Source organism: Halichoerus grypus, chromosome 7 (genome assembly GCF_964656455.1).
Source record: "Halichoerus grypus chromosome 7, mHalGry1.hap1.1, whole genome shotgun sequence".
Lineage (NCBI taxonomy): Eukaryota > Metazoa > Chordata > Mammalia > Carnivora > Phocidae > Halichoerus > Halichoerus grypus.
In genome coordinates this window covers 82,807,701-82,821,977 of record NC_135718.1, presented here as the reverse complement: position 1 = coordinate 82,821,977, position 14,277 = coordinate 82,807,701, and the positions used below count along the sequence as shown (strand labels likewise).

General features: G+C 37.8%; 1 protein-coding gene across 3 annotated transcripts in view; it reads left to right on the top strand.

Moving 5' to 3' along the window:
• PCDH15 (protocadherin related 15) overlaps positions 1-14,277 on the top strand; it is a 1,707,782-nt gene that overhangs the window by 331,614 nt on the left and 1,361,891 nt on the right. The window lies entirely within an intron of this gene.

The window sequence follows — 14,277 nt, the reverse complement described above, 5'->3', positions numbered from 1 at the left end:
GATATTTTATTCATTCAGGTGTCACATGCCTTCTTATCTAGTTCCTGGTAAGTAGCAGTTACTAAGCTTTGTGGAAAATAAATGGATTGCTTCTAGAAATCTTTTTAAAAAGTAAAATGGATCATACAAAACAATTATAAAATAGAAACAGTAAAAGCGGCCTGAAAAACACTTGTTTTGGGGATGCCTGGGTGGCTCAATCAGTGATGCGTCTGCTTTCGGCTCAGGTCATGATCTCAGGGTCCTGGGATCGAGTCCCGCATCAGGCTCTTCCTCAGCGGGGAGTCTGCTTCTCCCTCTCCCTCTGCCCCTGCTTGTGCTGTCTGTCTCTCTGTCAAATAAATAAATAAAATCTTTTTAAAAATGTTTTTATAATTTGAAGAGTTATAAAGGACAGCATAAGGTGACTTTTGGAAAGGGAGGGACGAGTGATGAGATTGTTCCATATCTTGATTGAGATCATTATATAATTATGTGTCAAAAGTCATAGAACTGTATACATACAAATAAAAAATGAATTTTACTATCTGAAAACTTCTGAAAAAGAAATTAAAAATCAGGTCCATATTCACACACACAAAAACAAGTCTGCAAATCAATGTATAAGTGCTTCAAATAATATTCTTTGGAGATATATATAAAAAGATATATAAAAAAAAAGAGGTGAAGTGCGTCTCTTACTCATGGTCTCAGGACGTGAGGGAGAATGTGTACATCTAAGACCATGTTTAGGCAACCCTGGTCCTTTCTCCCTTTTCTACAAAGGAGGTGAGAACATTGGAAGTTTTTATAGCACGTATTTCTGGACATCTTGTTTTTCTATACTTTGTAAATAATTTTTATTAATCACATTGCTGGTGTCTATCTGCAAATTGAAAGAAATCCTTGCCTGAGTCTGACTTCTCGTGCATATGGGCTTGTGGATGTGTGCCGTGCAGAAAGCATGGGAAAGGAGGACTCTATGCTCGGTGAAGGTTAATACTGAAACTATACTTTCAGACCAGTGTACATTTAAGCTTGAAACAGTTTTAGAGATTAAATGGAAATAGTAAGTAGAAATGAAAGAAAGAGAAAGTATAATTGAGACTCTGCATAAAGGACTCGTACGTTAGAAATTAGAAGTGATTTTGTTTCTTCCAGTAGATGTTGACACAAAGTCACTCTCATGTTTATCTAACATCATTAGAAAGAAAAGGGTCCAGAAAAACCTTCAGTCTTTGAAACGGATGATGTAAAAATTATTTTCTTAGAGGAAGCATTATTTTTAAAAAGGTGAAACATTTCATACTAGTATTTTAACAAAAATAGTTCAGGAAAAGTACCATTTTACTTTTAACAAGATCAGAAAAAACGTTCTGTGTAATGCGGAAGAAAACTAATCTTGATTTTGTTTTCTTCTACCTAAAGTTGTAAGCTGTTTTTATTTTGGAAAACTTTCAGATATTGCCTTGGCTAGGATAGGTGCATCAACCGTGGTTCAGAATACGCATCATATCTTGAGGTCAGCTGTTCCTGAATTCAGTCTTAGTTATTAGTTCAGTATTAGCTTTTCCTGAGTCAGTAAAATGGACTTCAGTATTTTCTTAGGCTTCTTGTGAACCACAAACCATTGAAGTCCAGCATCACAGAGATTTGGTGACCAATTGCTGTCAACAAGCCTTAATGAACAAGACATACAGTAATAAACATCACAGTTATAAAAGGAGAATATTACTGGTGCATGAACAAGAAACGTTTTCCATAGTGGTTGCCCCATCCTCCGGCCCCTTCAGAGTTCACAGGTCATCAAGACCATGGTTTTTTGGCCTTTCTCTATCTGGCTTATTTCATTGAGCAAAATGCCCTCCACCTCATCTGTGTTGTTGAAAATGACAACATTTCCTTCATTTTTACAGTGGACTGTTTCACTGTGTGTATGTGTAGATGTCTACAAACACATTTTCTTTATGCATTCATCCCTCAACAGACACGTGTGTGTACATACAAGAATGCGTAGCTTATATAAAATCCAGGTATAAAATATATATTTTACTATGTTGATAGACACTTAGATGGACCAATTGATTAATTGATGTCTTTTGCATAGCATTTTAGGAAACTTAGAGACTCATATATTCACATCTTGTTAGGGGCTCCCTGGATGTCAGGCTGAGGAGCCCTGGAGTCATGGTTGCCTGTCTGGGTCATCTGTCTCCTCCATGTGGTTGTCTTTGTACCTTTTTGAATGTCTTAGTTTTTATTCTGATGGACTTATATATGGGTTTATTTGACTTACCTTGCTTAGTTGAGATTGTTCAATTGTTCTGTTGTCAAAACAAAATGGCTTACTTTCTATGATACTGTCCATTTTGAACATAAACATTTCCTCTTGAATTTGGGCAAAATTGTATCTTCAAGCATGATTTTTTGCCTCAACTTTTTTTTTTTTCAATCAAACTATACATGCCAAATACTCTACATGTTGGGATATAAAAGCAGAAAGGATTGGAGTACTTTACAGTATGAGAAACAGAAGAATATTGCTAAATAGAGGAAAACGTATTATTCATATGTGTATTTATTTAGTCACCCATCCTATCTTAAATTTAAGTGCATATATATGGGGCTAATTATGTGCCACTACTGGTCTCAGAGCCTTACAAATACAAATTTAATTAAGCTTCAGTACCACCCTGTGGAGTATATGCCATTATCATCCCCACTTTACAGATGGGACTGTTGTGGTACAATTAAGTTTCCTATCTCAGCACCTCAATCAGTAATGACCTAGCTGAGTGAAACTGTCTTGTTCTAGACTCTATGCTGCTAAACAAGATGTCAGATTGTTTTTAATGAGATTGTTTAAAGATTCATGATAATTTGGTGTGGCTGAAATAGGAGTGGGAAGCATGATGTGTAGTTTCTGGAAAGTTCATATCTCAGTACTTCTCTTGCATAGCCTAAGAATTAATCGTTGTTTATAATGCGTGTTCCCATCTTATGTGTACCTTGTTTCCTCTGACTCACCCAGGGCCAAAAAAAAGAAAAAGCAAAGACTACAGGACACACACACATGCACGCATGCGCACACACACCACGCACACAGTAACTGAGCTGGGTTCCTCCAGTCAGAGCTGACTTGCCTTTGATGGGCCCTCGGGGCAGCTCCTGGCCCAGGGCTCACCACCCGCTGTCCCTCCTGCTCTTGTGTTGAAGCCCACTGAGGGAGTGCCTACAGTCCACCTACTTGCCAAATTACTTATTATTATTTTTTGGTAATAATTAAGCAGCAAAGCGTATCTTTATGGAAGTAATTTTTCAAAAAATCTTTCAAATCGGTGGCTTAGAGTCATTATATGATCATGTCAGCTGGGTTACCAAGCACTGTTGGTTTATTTCAGTTAGTTATCCATGCATTCGTTCCTTCATTAAAATTTACTGTTTATTAAATGTTAGGTACTATAATCGGGACAAGGGCTATCCAGGTGGGTAGAACACAGTCTATTGTCAAATTTGCATGTGCATTTTTTTTATTATTTTTAATGTTCATTATATTTTCTTTTTTAAAGATAAATCTGTAATATGTATCAAGGTACAATTTTATACAATAATAGCACAGATATTACAAGCAAGTTTTGACACCTCTATACACTCCCATAATCACCATCCAAAGCAAGATATAAAACATTTCCAAAAGCCCCAAGTTTTCTTAGGAGTGCCTTGTTCCTCTCAATCTCCCAACTCCCAAGGGCAGGCGTTAGTCTGATTTTTATCACTATAGCTTGGCTTTTCCTGTTCCTGGACTTAATATATATGAAACCATACAGAATGTACCCTTTTATATGTGCTTCCTTTGGTCAGTATAATTTTGTCTTTTATCTTCATCCTGTGTTGTGATGTGTATCAGTAGTTCACCCCTTTTTATTTTTTTAATTTTATTTTTATTATATTAGTCACCGTACAGTACATCATTAGTTTTTTTATTTTTTTTTTATTTTTTTATTTTTTTTTTATTTTTTTTTAAAGATTTTATTTATTTATTTGAGAGAGAGGATGAGAGGAGAGAGAGAGCACATGAGAGGGGGGAGGGTCAGAGGTAGAAGCAGACTCCCTGCCGAGCAGGGAGCCTGATGCGGGACTCGATCCCGGGACTCCAGGATCATGACCTGAGCTGAAGGCAGTTGCTCAACCAACTGAGCCACCCAGGCACCCAGTACATCATTAGTTTTTGATGTAGTGTCCGTGATTCATTGTTTGCATATAACACCCAGTGCTCCATGCAATACGTGCCCTCCTTAATACCCATCACTGGGCTAACCCATTCCCCCACCCCTCTCCCCTCTAAAACCCTCAGTTTGATTCCCGGAGTCCATAGTCTCTCATGGTTCATCTCCCCCTCCGATTTCCCCCCCCTTCATTTTTCCCTTCCTTCTCCTAATGTCCTCCATGCTATTCCTTATGTTCCACAAGTAAGTGAAACCATATGATAATTGACTTTCTCTGCTTGACTTACTTCACCTAGCATGTGCATTTTAATTTGACTTCTAAGCAAAACAAGTCACAGCCTCATCAAACTTTAAACTTGGAGCCCACTTTTGAGTAGAACCTTCCTCTCAACACAAGACTCTTTTCTTTCATGCTGTGACAACTCCAAACTGCTGTTCTTTTCTCTTATTGTGAGTGTTAACATATTCTAATCGATAGCTTTTATGTATTAGTACATAATCTGTATTAATGAAGAACACTTTTGAGTTCTAAATATAAAATAAGGCACTATTTTAGGCAAAAATAAGTGAGTAATAATAGGCTAGTTTTAAATCCTGGAACTGATTTGAGACTTTAAAAGAAAATTGAAGGTTTAACAAATGGATCCTAAAATAGCAAGTCCATTAAATCAGTACTTGGTTCATACTAATACATGGAAAGAAATATATAATAAAATGTAAAAGTGTAAGGATATAAAGAGAAATATCCTTCATCATGAGCGGTGGAAATAGAATAAGTCTCACTTCTCAGTATAAAAAATGATTATGCAAAATAGAGGCCAACTGTGACTGGATGGGTACAGTTAAGTGGGGACAAATAGGAGACTCATTCAGGTCTCAGTCTAGGGCCAGTTTTGAAATAGAACTTTGTAACCAAGTTGGCTCTTCTGTGTGCTTTATTCATTGTGCATTCCTAGTGCACGGAGCAGGGCCCTCACCTGTGGTATTCAATGAGTATTTGTTGAATGAAGGAAAGAAAGCATCTTATAGGCAAACTCAGATGGCAAGTACAGATATAACCGAATCTGATAGTTTTCTTTTATAAAATTATATTCTGCATCACAAACTTTATAGTTATATACATAAATAACTTTCAAAGGTCTCATTCAAATATTTAGTGAGAAGGCAGACGAGAACTGTTGTATGACAGTAATTAGCTAAAACAAGCTACAGCGAGTGCTGTTCTGGAAACTAATTATCACTGAGTAGCACCTTAATGCAGAAAGTTATTGCTGTGTGATAGGGGCCCACAAGTGAAGTTTCCAAAGGCAGATTTTCCTTTCCAGTTTGGATATTTTTAATGGGGAAAAAAAAGCATCAGTAGATGTTATATGAGAGTTTATGGCTAGGTTATTGCCATGTGAATCTTAAAAATGTAGAATTTCATTTTTATAACATTTCAGAATTGAAACAAGAACCTGAACATCCTATACTTTTAACAGAGTGGGGGTTAACCTTAAAAGATACATTTCAAATTAAATGTCACTGTGCCTTGAAAATGATGTTGTGAAGTAACATTAGTATAAAATGTGCACATGGTATCTTCTTAAATATATACCAAACAAGAATTAAATGTTTGTTTGGTTTTTTTAAATCTCTGATTGGTGTTGTTATGAGAGAATTTAATTCATTGTGTTTTTTTTTTTTTTTTTTTTTTTTTTTTTTAGCCTTTTGCATGTCCGCAGAGAACATATAATCCACTGCAAATCTATATTTAGGATACAAGAGAATTGTAGAAGTATACATTGGAAGCTCAATATATTTGGAGCGATTGAGAAAACTATTGGTCTCTAGTTAATATTTAATTTATTCTGTTTAGAATTTGAGGGGTTCACGGTTTCCTTGTTTCTTTCTCCAAACTTAGGATCCTCCTGTTGTTTATACCACCTATTGACCATTTCTTTTCTTTATCTGAACTCTGACTTCTAATGGATATTAAGAAGAAGCCAAAAATTAGCATTACACAAACCATCTACTGTCCCTAAAAAAATACACTGAAACTTTCAGCATTTGTTTTGATGCCGTTGTTACTGCCCATGATAATTGTGTCTCTTGCTTTCCTGGCCAAATAGCATGAATATGGGGACATGAAAAGTAATATAGGGACGCCTGGGTGGCTCAGTCGGTTAAGCATCTACCTTCAGCTCAGGTCATGATCTCAGGGTCCTGGAATCGAGTCCTGCATTGGGCTCCCTGCTCAGCGGGGAATCTGCTTCTCCCTCTCCTTCCTGTTCATGCTCTCTCTCACTATCTCTGGTCTCTCTCAAATAAATAAATAAATAAATATTTTTTAAAAAAGTAATATAGGAGTATTGAAGTCAACAAATACACTGGGAATTAAATGCTGGGATGGTACAAGAGAGACACCTTAACATTTTTGGTATCATAAAAGCAGACTGGGTGACAGGTTAGAGTGAGTTATTGGTATATACCTGTGAGAAATAGAAAAAAAAAAGTAGGAGACAAGTACAGGGTCAGAGTTGTAACATCATCTTCTGTTCGAGTTTCTACATAAACTCTACCTTTATGACCGTAACTCACTCTTTGGAGGAAAACTGCACAGATTCTGAATGATATACTCCATTTTCTTTATTCCTTTTAAGAAAACTACTTCTCATCATGCAATTCATCTTAATTCCCCACAGAGAATTTACCTTCAGTGTAGTTGAGAGCAAAGGGGAATTGAGTTTACTGCCAGTCTCCGGCCTGCCCTGATTTATTAGGGCACTGCCTTTGTTAACGGCCCCCCTAAAAAGGGTTGAGAGTGATCTCTGGAGACCTTTAACCTCAGTCCTGTGGCTCTGAGCATCTCTGTAAAGTACACACGACTCCTAAAAGAGCCACATGTTCTGATTAGAAAACTGTAGACAACCTTGAGTAGTGCATGAGATTCATGTGGACTTTTCTGGGGACTGGAGCATTCCCTTGATCCCTCAGGGTTTCAGATTTAAACTCTTGGAAGGGGCCTAAAAGTTAGGATTCAGTTTAAATCTTAAACATTAGGATATTCAAAGTCTTTTTTTAAAAATATTTATTTATTTGACAGAGAAAGACACAGCGAAGAGGGAACACAGCAGGGGTAGTGGGAGAGGGAGAAGCAGGCTTCCCGCTGAGCAGGGAGCCCGATGCAGGGCTCGATCCCAGGACCCTGGGATCATGACCTGAGCCAAAGGCAGATGCTTAATGACTGAGCCACACGGATGCCCCTCAAAGTAATTTCTTATACAGGGCTTACTTTTTACAATTTTGTTTATTTTACTTAATTGAAGTGTAGCTGACACACAACGTGACTTTGTGTCAAGTGTACAACCTGGCAGTTGCCCATCTGTCGGTGTGCTTGTGGGGCTCACCGTGCCTGCAGGTGCCGTCTGTCACCACACAGCACTGCTACGGTGTCACTGACTACTCTCTTGGGTCTACCCTTTATCCTTGTGACTTACTCATTCCATAACTGGAAGTCCGTACCGCCCACTCCCCTTCACTCCCTTTTGTCCCCACCCCCCGCAACCATTACTTTATCCTCCATATTTATTGGTCTGTTTCTGCTTTTTTGGTTTAGATTCTACATATAAGTGAAATCATACGGCATTTGTCTTTCTCTCTGACTCATTTCACTTAGCAAAGCATCCTATAGTTCCATCCACGTGGTCACAAATGGCAAGATCTCATTTTCTTTATGGCCGAGTAATATTCCACTGTATGTATATAACCACATCTTCTTTATCCGTTCATCTGTCAGTGGATACAGGCTGTTTTCATGTCTTGTGTATTGTAAATAATGCTGCAATAAACATAAGGGTTCATGTATATTTTCTAACTAGTGTTTTTGTTTTCTTTGGGTAGATACCCAGTGGTGGAATTATTAGGTGATATGGTATTTCTGTTTTTAATTTTTTGGGAAGCCTCCATCCTGTTTTCCACAGTGGCCACACCAGCTTGCATTCCCACCAACACTGCACAAGAGTTCCCCTTTCTTCACATCCTTGCCAACACATGTTGTTTCTTGTGTTGTTGATTTTAGCCATTCTGACAGGTGTGAGGTGATATCTCATTGTGGTTTTGATTTGTATCTCCCTGACGATAAATGATGCTGAGCATTTTTCCATGTGTCTGGTGGTCACTCTATGTGTTCTTTGAAAAAATGTCTGTTCATGTCTTCAGCCCATTTTGTATTGGATTATTTTTGTTACTGACATTGAGTCATAGAAGTTCTTTATATATTTTGGATACTAACCCTTTATCAGAGATACCATTTGCAAATATCTTCTCCCATTCAGTAGGTTGTCTTTTCATTTTGTTGATAGGTTTCTTTGCTGTGCAAAACCTTTTTATTTTGGTGTAGTCCTGATGGTGTATTTTTGCTTTTGTTTCCCTTGCCTCTGGACTCATATCTAGAAAAATGTTGTTACAGCCAATGTCAGAGAGATTAATGCCTGTGCTCCTTTCTGTGATTTTTATGGGTTCAGATGTCACATTCAGGTCTTTAAGTCATGTTGGTTTATTTTTGGATATGGTGTAAGAGAATAGTCCAGTTTCATTATTTTGCATGTGGCTGTCCAGTTTTCCCAACACCATTTGTTGAAGAGACTGTATTTCCCCCATTGTATATTCTTGCCTCCTTTGTCAAAGATTAATTGACCACATAAGTGTGGGTTTATTTCTGGGCTCTCTATTCTGCTCCATTGCTCTATGTGTTTGTTTTTGTGTCAATACCACACGGTTTTGATTCCTACAGCTTTGTAGTATTTCTTGAAATCTGCCTCCAGCTTTGTTCTCCTTTCTCAAGGTTGCTTTGGCTATTCAGGGTCTTTGGTGGTTCCATACAAATTTTAGTATTATTTGTTCTGTGAAGAATGCTGCTGGTATTTTGTTAGGGATTGAAATGCATAGCCCATATGGGACTTTGTTTTGATCTGTACATTTTAAAAAACAAATTATAGCAATAGGCATTCAAAAATAATGATGATAATGACAAATATGTTTGTATCAACTTTTAAGTTTACAAAGTACTTCTGTGAGTTGTTTTCCCAGTTTTTAAACAGGCTTTTTAATAGATTTTCTATTTCTTATTCTGTTTGACAAGCCACTAGCTGAGAATTATAGAGGATAAACAACCTTGCCCAATTATACAGCTAGAAAGTTTTAAAAACAGAATTTAATACTCTGATTCACTACTTCATTCATCATAGTTTATTGAGCTTCTAAGGGTACACAAAGCTCTGTGTTAAGTACTCAGGTGTGAGTGGGGAAAGAAAAGCGGGAATGAAGGGAGGAATAAAAGAAGAGTAAAGAAAATAGGAAGGAAGGAAAGGAAGATAATCTGTTTTTGAAACTCTCTAAAGCTCTTGCTTTATCTTATTGAAATGTTTCTCAATAGTTTGTGTAAATTAGCTTTCATATACTTATCAATTTATTCTTGCAAGTAAATTATTGATTTATTCAATAATTGTTGAATAAAGTCTTCACAGAGAAGATTACAGCTGAATTTACTCTCGAGGAGCTTGATCTATTAAGATACTAGATATGTAGATAGAGATCACAGAATCATTGAAAATTGGCGCAGAATTCTATCAGGAAACAGGGCTACAAACTCGAGTACAGTGCAGAATACACAGGTTTGCTCTAGTCTGGAGTAGGGTGAATGAGGAAGGGAAGTCTTTATGAAGGAGTGGTCCTTGAGCTGAGATTGGGAGGCAAGGAAGGAATTAGGTGAAGAGCAGAGATGGGGAGGGGGATGTGCACTGTCGGAAGAAGAGACCCCATGTGCAGTGGCTCAGAGTGTATAGAGAGCCTGGTGTTTAAATGACACAGAAATCAAGCAGTGTGGCCCAACACCGGGGAGTGAGGGGCCTCATAGGTAGTCATGTTAAGGATCTTGGTCTGGGCCATAAGAATGAGAGGTAGCCATTGATAGTTTAAACAGGGGTGTTAAATGACTGGGTTTGAATTTTTAATGATTGCTCTTCTTGAAGACTGGAGAACAGAGTCCATACTAGCCGACATGTACATAATCTTTATAAAGCTGTTTCATCAGTTCATGCGAGAAATGATGGCTGCATGGACAGGGGTACTCGCTGCTGAATAATTTTCATAAATATTTGAGAGGGAAAAGCATATTGGTAAAGTTTTAGAAATAAGAAGTACAGGGGAGAAAAGTATTAGAAATGAATTTGAGATCGCAATCCTATGTCATTGAACAGATAGACATGATTGAGAGAGAATATTCTGGAACAGGATCCTTGCCTTTTTGTGTCATTCAGTGGAATAGGGAGTTGAGCAATGATCATGAGTTTTATTTCATATATGTTTTTATGGACTTTGAAAAATCTAAGTTCCAGGTTTCACATGTGTGGATTTGATTCACAGAGACGAGAACTGATATGGAGACACGTGCATGGTGGTCACATCCACAGTGGCCGTAGTACTGGGCGTGGGTGAGATTTCCTGGGAAACAGTTAAAGGACCAGGAATAAGATTTCAGTTAATCAGGTGCCTGGGTGGCTCAGTCGGTTAAGCATCTGCCGTCGGCTCAGGTCATGATCTCAGGGTCCTGGGATGGAGTCTTGCATCGGGCTCCCTGCTCAACAGGGAGTCTGCATCTCCCTCTGCCTGTGTGCTCTCTCTCTCTCTGAAATAAATAAATAAAATTAAATAAAAAAAAAAAAAAAAAACCTTTACAAAGCCAAAAATACACTTACTATATGATCCAGAGATTATACTCCTAAGTATTTGGCCAAATGAGTTATCCAGGGGCCCCTGGGTGGCTCAGTTGGTTAAGCATCTGCCTTTGGCTCATGTCATGATCTTAGGGTCCTGGGATCGAGTCCCACCTCGGGCTCCCTGCTCAGCCGGGAGTCTGCTTCTCCCTCTGTTCCTCCCCACTGCTTGTGCATCACTCTCTCTCTCAAATAAATAAAATCTTTTTAAAAAAATATTTCAGTTAATAAAAGAATAGGATGAACTTGCTGAGGAAAATGAATAGTAGGGCTCAGAGACACAGGAAGAAAAAAAATTGTAGTGTCTGAAAAGGTGAGAGTTTCACGAGAAAGCAAGTGTGTTATCAGAAATGCAGTGCTGAGGGGTGATAGGATGGGGAAAAACCCAAAGACCATTACATGGAGTTGTGTGGATGTCATGAAAGAGCTTCGGAAGCATTGCTTTGGTGGAATTATGGGGGGATTGCGTAGAACAAAGCAGGGGCAAGGCTGGGAAGGCAGGGCAGGTGGCACATGGAATTCTTCCCTCCTGATGTTGTTAGTCCCCTCTCCGAGCCCCTCACTAAACATGACCTCTGTGTCTGTGAATTACTAGGCATCAAAAAGGAGACTCTGTTGGAGGTGGAGAAAACAAAAACGTTGGAGAAAATAATTAATATTTAGTATGTATTTAGTAGTCCAATAGCATTATACCAACTCAGTTATTCCTATACTAGATTATTAATACGTTACAGTATTAGGGTCTTTTTTTTTGCCCTTCAGTATCTTCTTGAACATCTGGCTGCAGCCTATTATGGATAAGTTAACTTGTGAAAATCCATTATGCGCTTCAAAATTAGTTCCATAATTGTATTATCACTATGGAAGAATTGGCTATATTTCAGCATAAAATATAAATGGATCTGACTTTTCTCATTAATACTTGATGGTACATGGTTTAATATTGAATTGAAGCAGAACCCTGAGGTGGTTGTGAAAAAGACAATTTATAAATGTGAATTTAACCAGGGACTGATAAAATAAATCTTAGTTTTAGTTCTTCTAGGTGAATGTGGCTTACTAGACTCTATCTACTTATAAAGCATATTCAATTAAAAGTAGAACATCTTTATTACTGTGATGGAGAAATAATCAACATCTCCCTGTTTAATGTTGTTCAACAAATGTGGCTTATGGAGAATCAGCAATATCCTATCTTTTTTGCACATGTTCTAGCCTCTCTCTTTGTAAATAATTGACAGATGTTGAGATATATTCTTGAATCCTCATTTCTTTCAAAGGGGGGTTGATTGGCTTTATCCATGTCATGAAATTTCAACATTATCAAATGGGCTACCTCTGTTAGTTCGTTTCACTTTGCTTATCTATTATAGCAAATGGATTCTATTGGTTGTCTTTGTTCTGAGAAGATAAATGTCTACCAATAAACTGTCTTGCTTATTTTATGTGGAACCATAACAGGCTGTTGTATATTTATTGTGCTTGATTTTTTAGAGAACAGAACTTAAAAAGCACCTAACAAATAACACCATCTCTTCCTAACTAAACAGTGGGTTTATTGTAGAAATTCAAAACTGTGGTTTTAAAAAGGAAGAAAAGTAGCTGCTTGCCATTTTGTTTTAATAAGCCTAAAAGGCCTTGAGAATCAGGCATGGTTATTCATGGGCTCTGTCCTTATTCTCTTCCCATGGCTATCAATCTGCAAGCTAGGAGAAATGATGCCTCATCCAACTGATGTTTTGTGAATTGCTTTTTTCCCCCCATTTAACCCCATTTCTAGTATGGGAGAAGAAAGACTTGTTATATAATTTCTGAGACCCAGTACAAAATGACAGGTTAGGACCTCTTGATCAAAAATTCTGAAGAATTTCAGGGCAGCAACAGCAGAGTATTAAACCAAGCGTGGGGGGCGCCTGGGTGGCTCAGTCGTTAAACGTCTGCCTTCGGCTCAGGTCATGATCCCAGGGTCCTGGGATCGAGCCCCGCATTGGGCTCCCTGCTCCGCGGGAGGCCTGCTTCTCCCTCTCCCACTCCCCCTGTTTGTGTCCCTCTCTTGCTATCTCTCTCTGTCAAATAAATAAATAAAATCTAAAAAAAAAAAAAAAAAAAAAACAAGCGTGGTCCCCTTCTAAGTGCGGATCCTGGGCAACTGCACAGTTTGCCAATGAAATCAGCCTGATAATGAGACATCTGAACAGTCCTGAGAAATCTAAGCCGGGATCTCAAAGTCCATTCCAAAGGAAATTGAATACGAAGCTTCCATATGTATCTCTTACAACACAGTCCTCTCCAAAAGAAGTTCACCATTCTTATCCTCACCAAACTTTTCTGAATTTAAACATCTATATAATTTCCATGTGCGTCTACTACATACATTCTTCCCCCAAGAGCTCCTCTTGACATTGCATATCCATCAGATGATCTGTGGACCATCTGCTGATGAAACTCACTATTTTCAGAATATATTTTGTAGCTCCTTTTGAAGTAAGGCTCCCTTTCTGTGTTTTAGGGCCTTTTGTTTTAAAAATCAAGTAAGATGTTCAATATTTACTCCTTTGGGGCTTCGAAACCTAGACTTGCCCAAACTGTCTTTCATGAATATTTTATCAAAACCTGTGGCCCACATCAGGTAGATGCTGGGAGTTTAACACTGCAGACTAAAATGAAGTTTGAGCATAAAAATGAAGTGTTAAATGGAGTATAAAATTGCAGTGGCCTGTTTTGGAGTGTGGGTTTGCCTCGGGCTCCGAGCCACTATCAGGAGAGCTCAGACTCTGAGTTCTTCTCAGGTGGATAGGAATTGCAGACTCATGTCTGAGAAATCTTAAAGTGAAAGAGAAAGCAACAATTCAAAACCCTCAAAACATCATAGCCCTCTGATTCAAACGTATTTTTAATTTATCCATTATTTTATTAATCCATTAATAAACATCCTTTAAAAGTTTACAAATCTATATATTCAAATGGAAACATCCAAATTAGAAATCCTCTTTGATTCGGTCTAAACTGATTATCTTACTTGTTAAGCAGCTCTTTATTTATGGGAGGCAGTGTTGTTGTTGATATGGGTGGGAATGATCATTGTCTTAACACATCAGTCTCGTTCAAAATGTGCAAATAACCAGATCTGAAAGACAAAAAAATGATATATTGGTTAGTGATTGATTAAAGCTTTAAATTAATATATGTATATATATGAACTTTCTAGCCACAACTTTTTTAGGTTTTTGACTCTTTCTGCTTTTGGTTTTGTTTACATGCTTTTAATTTTCATGAAAACATACATATCCATCCCCACCAAGAGCAACGACAAGCCA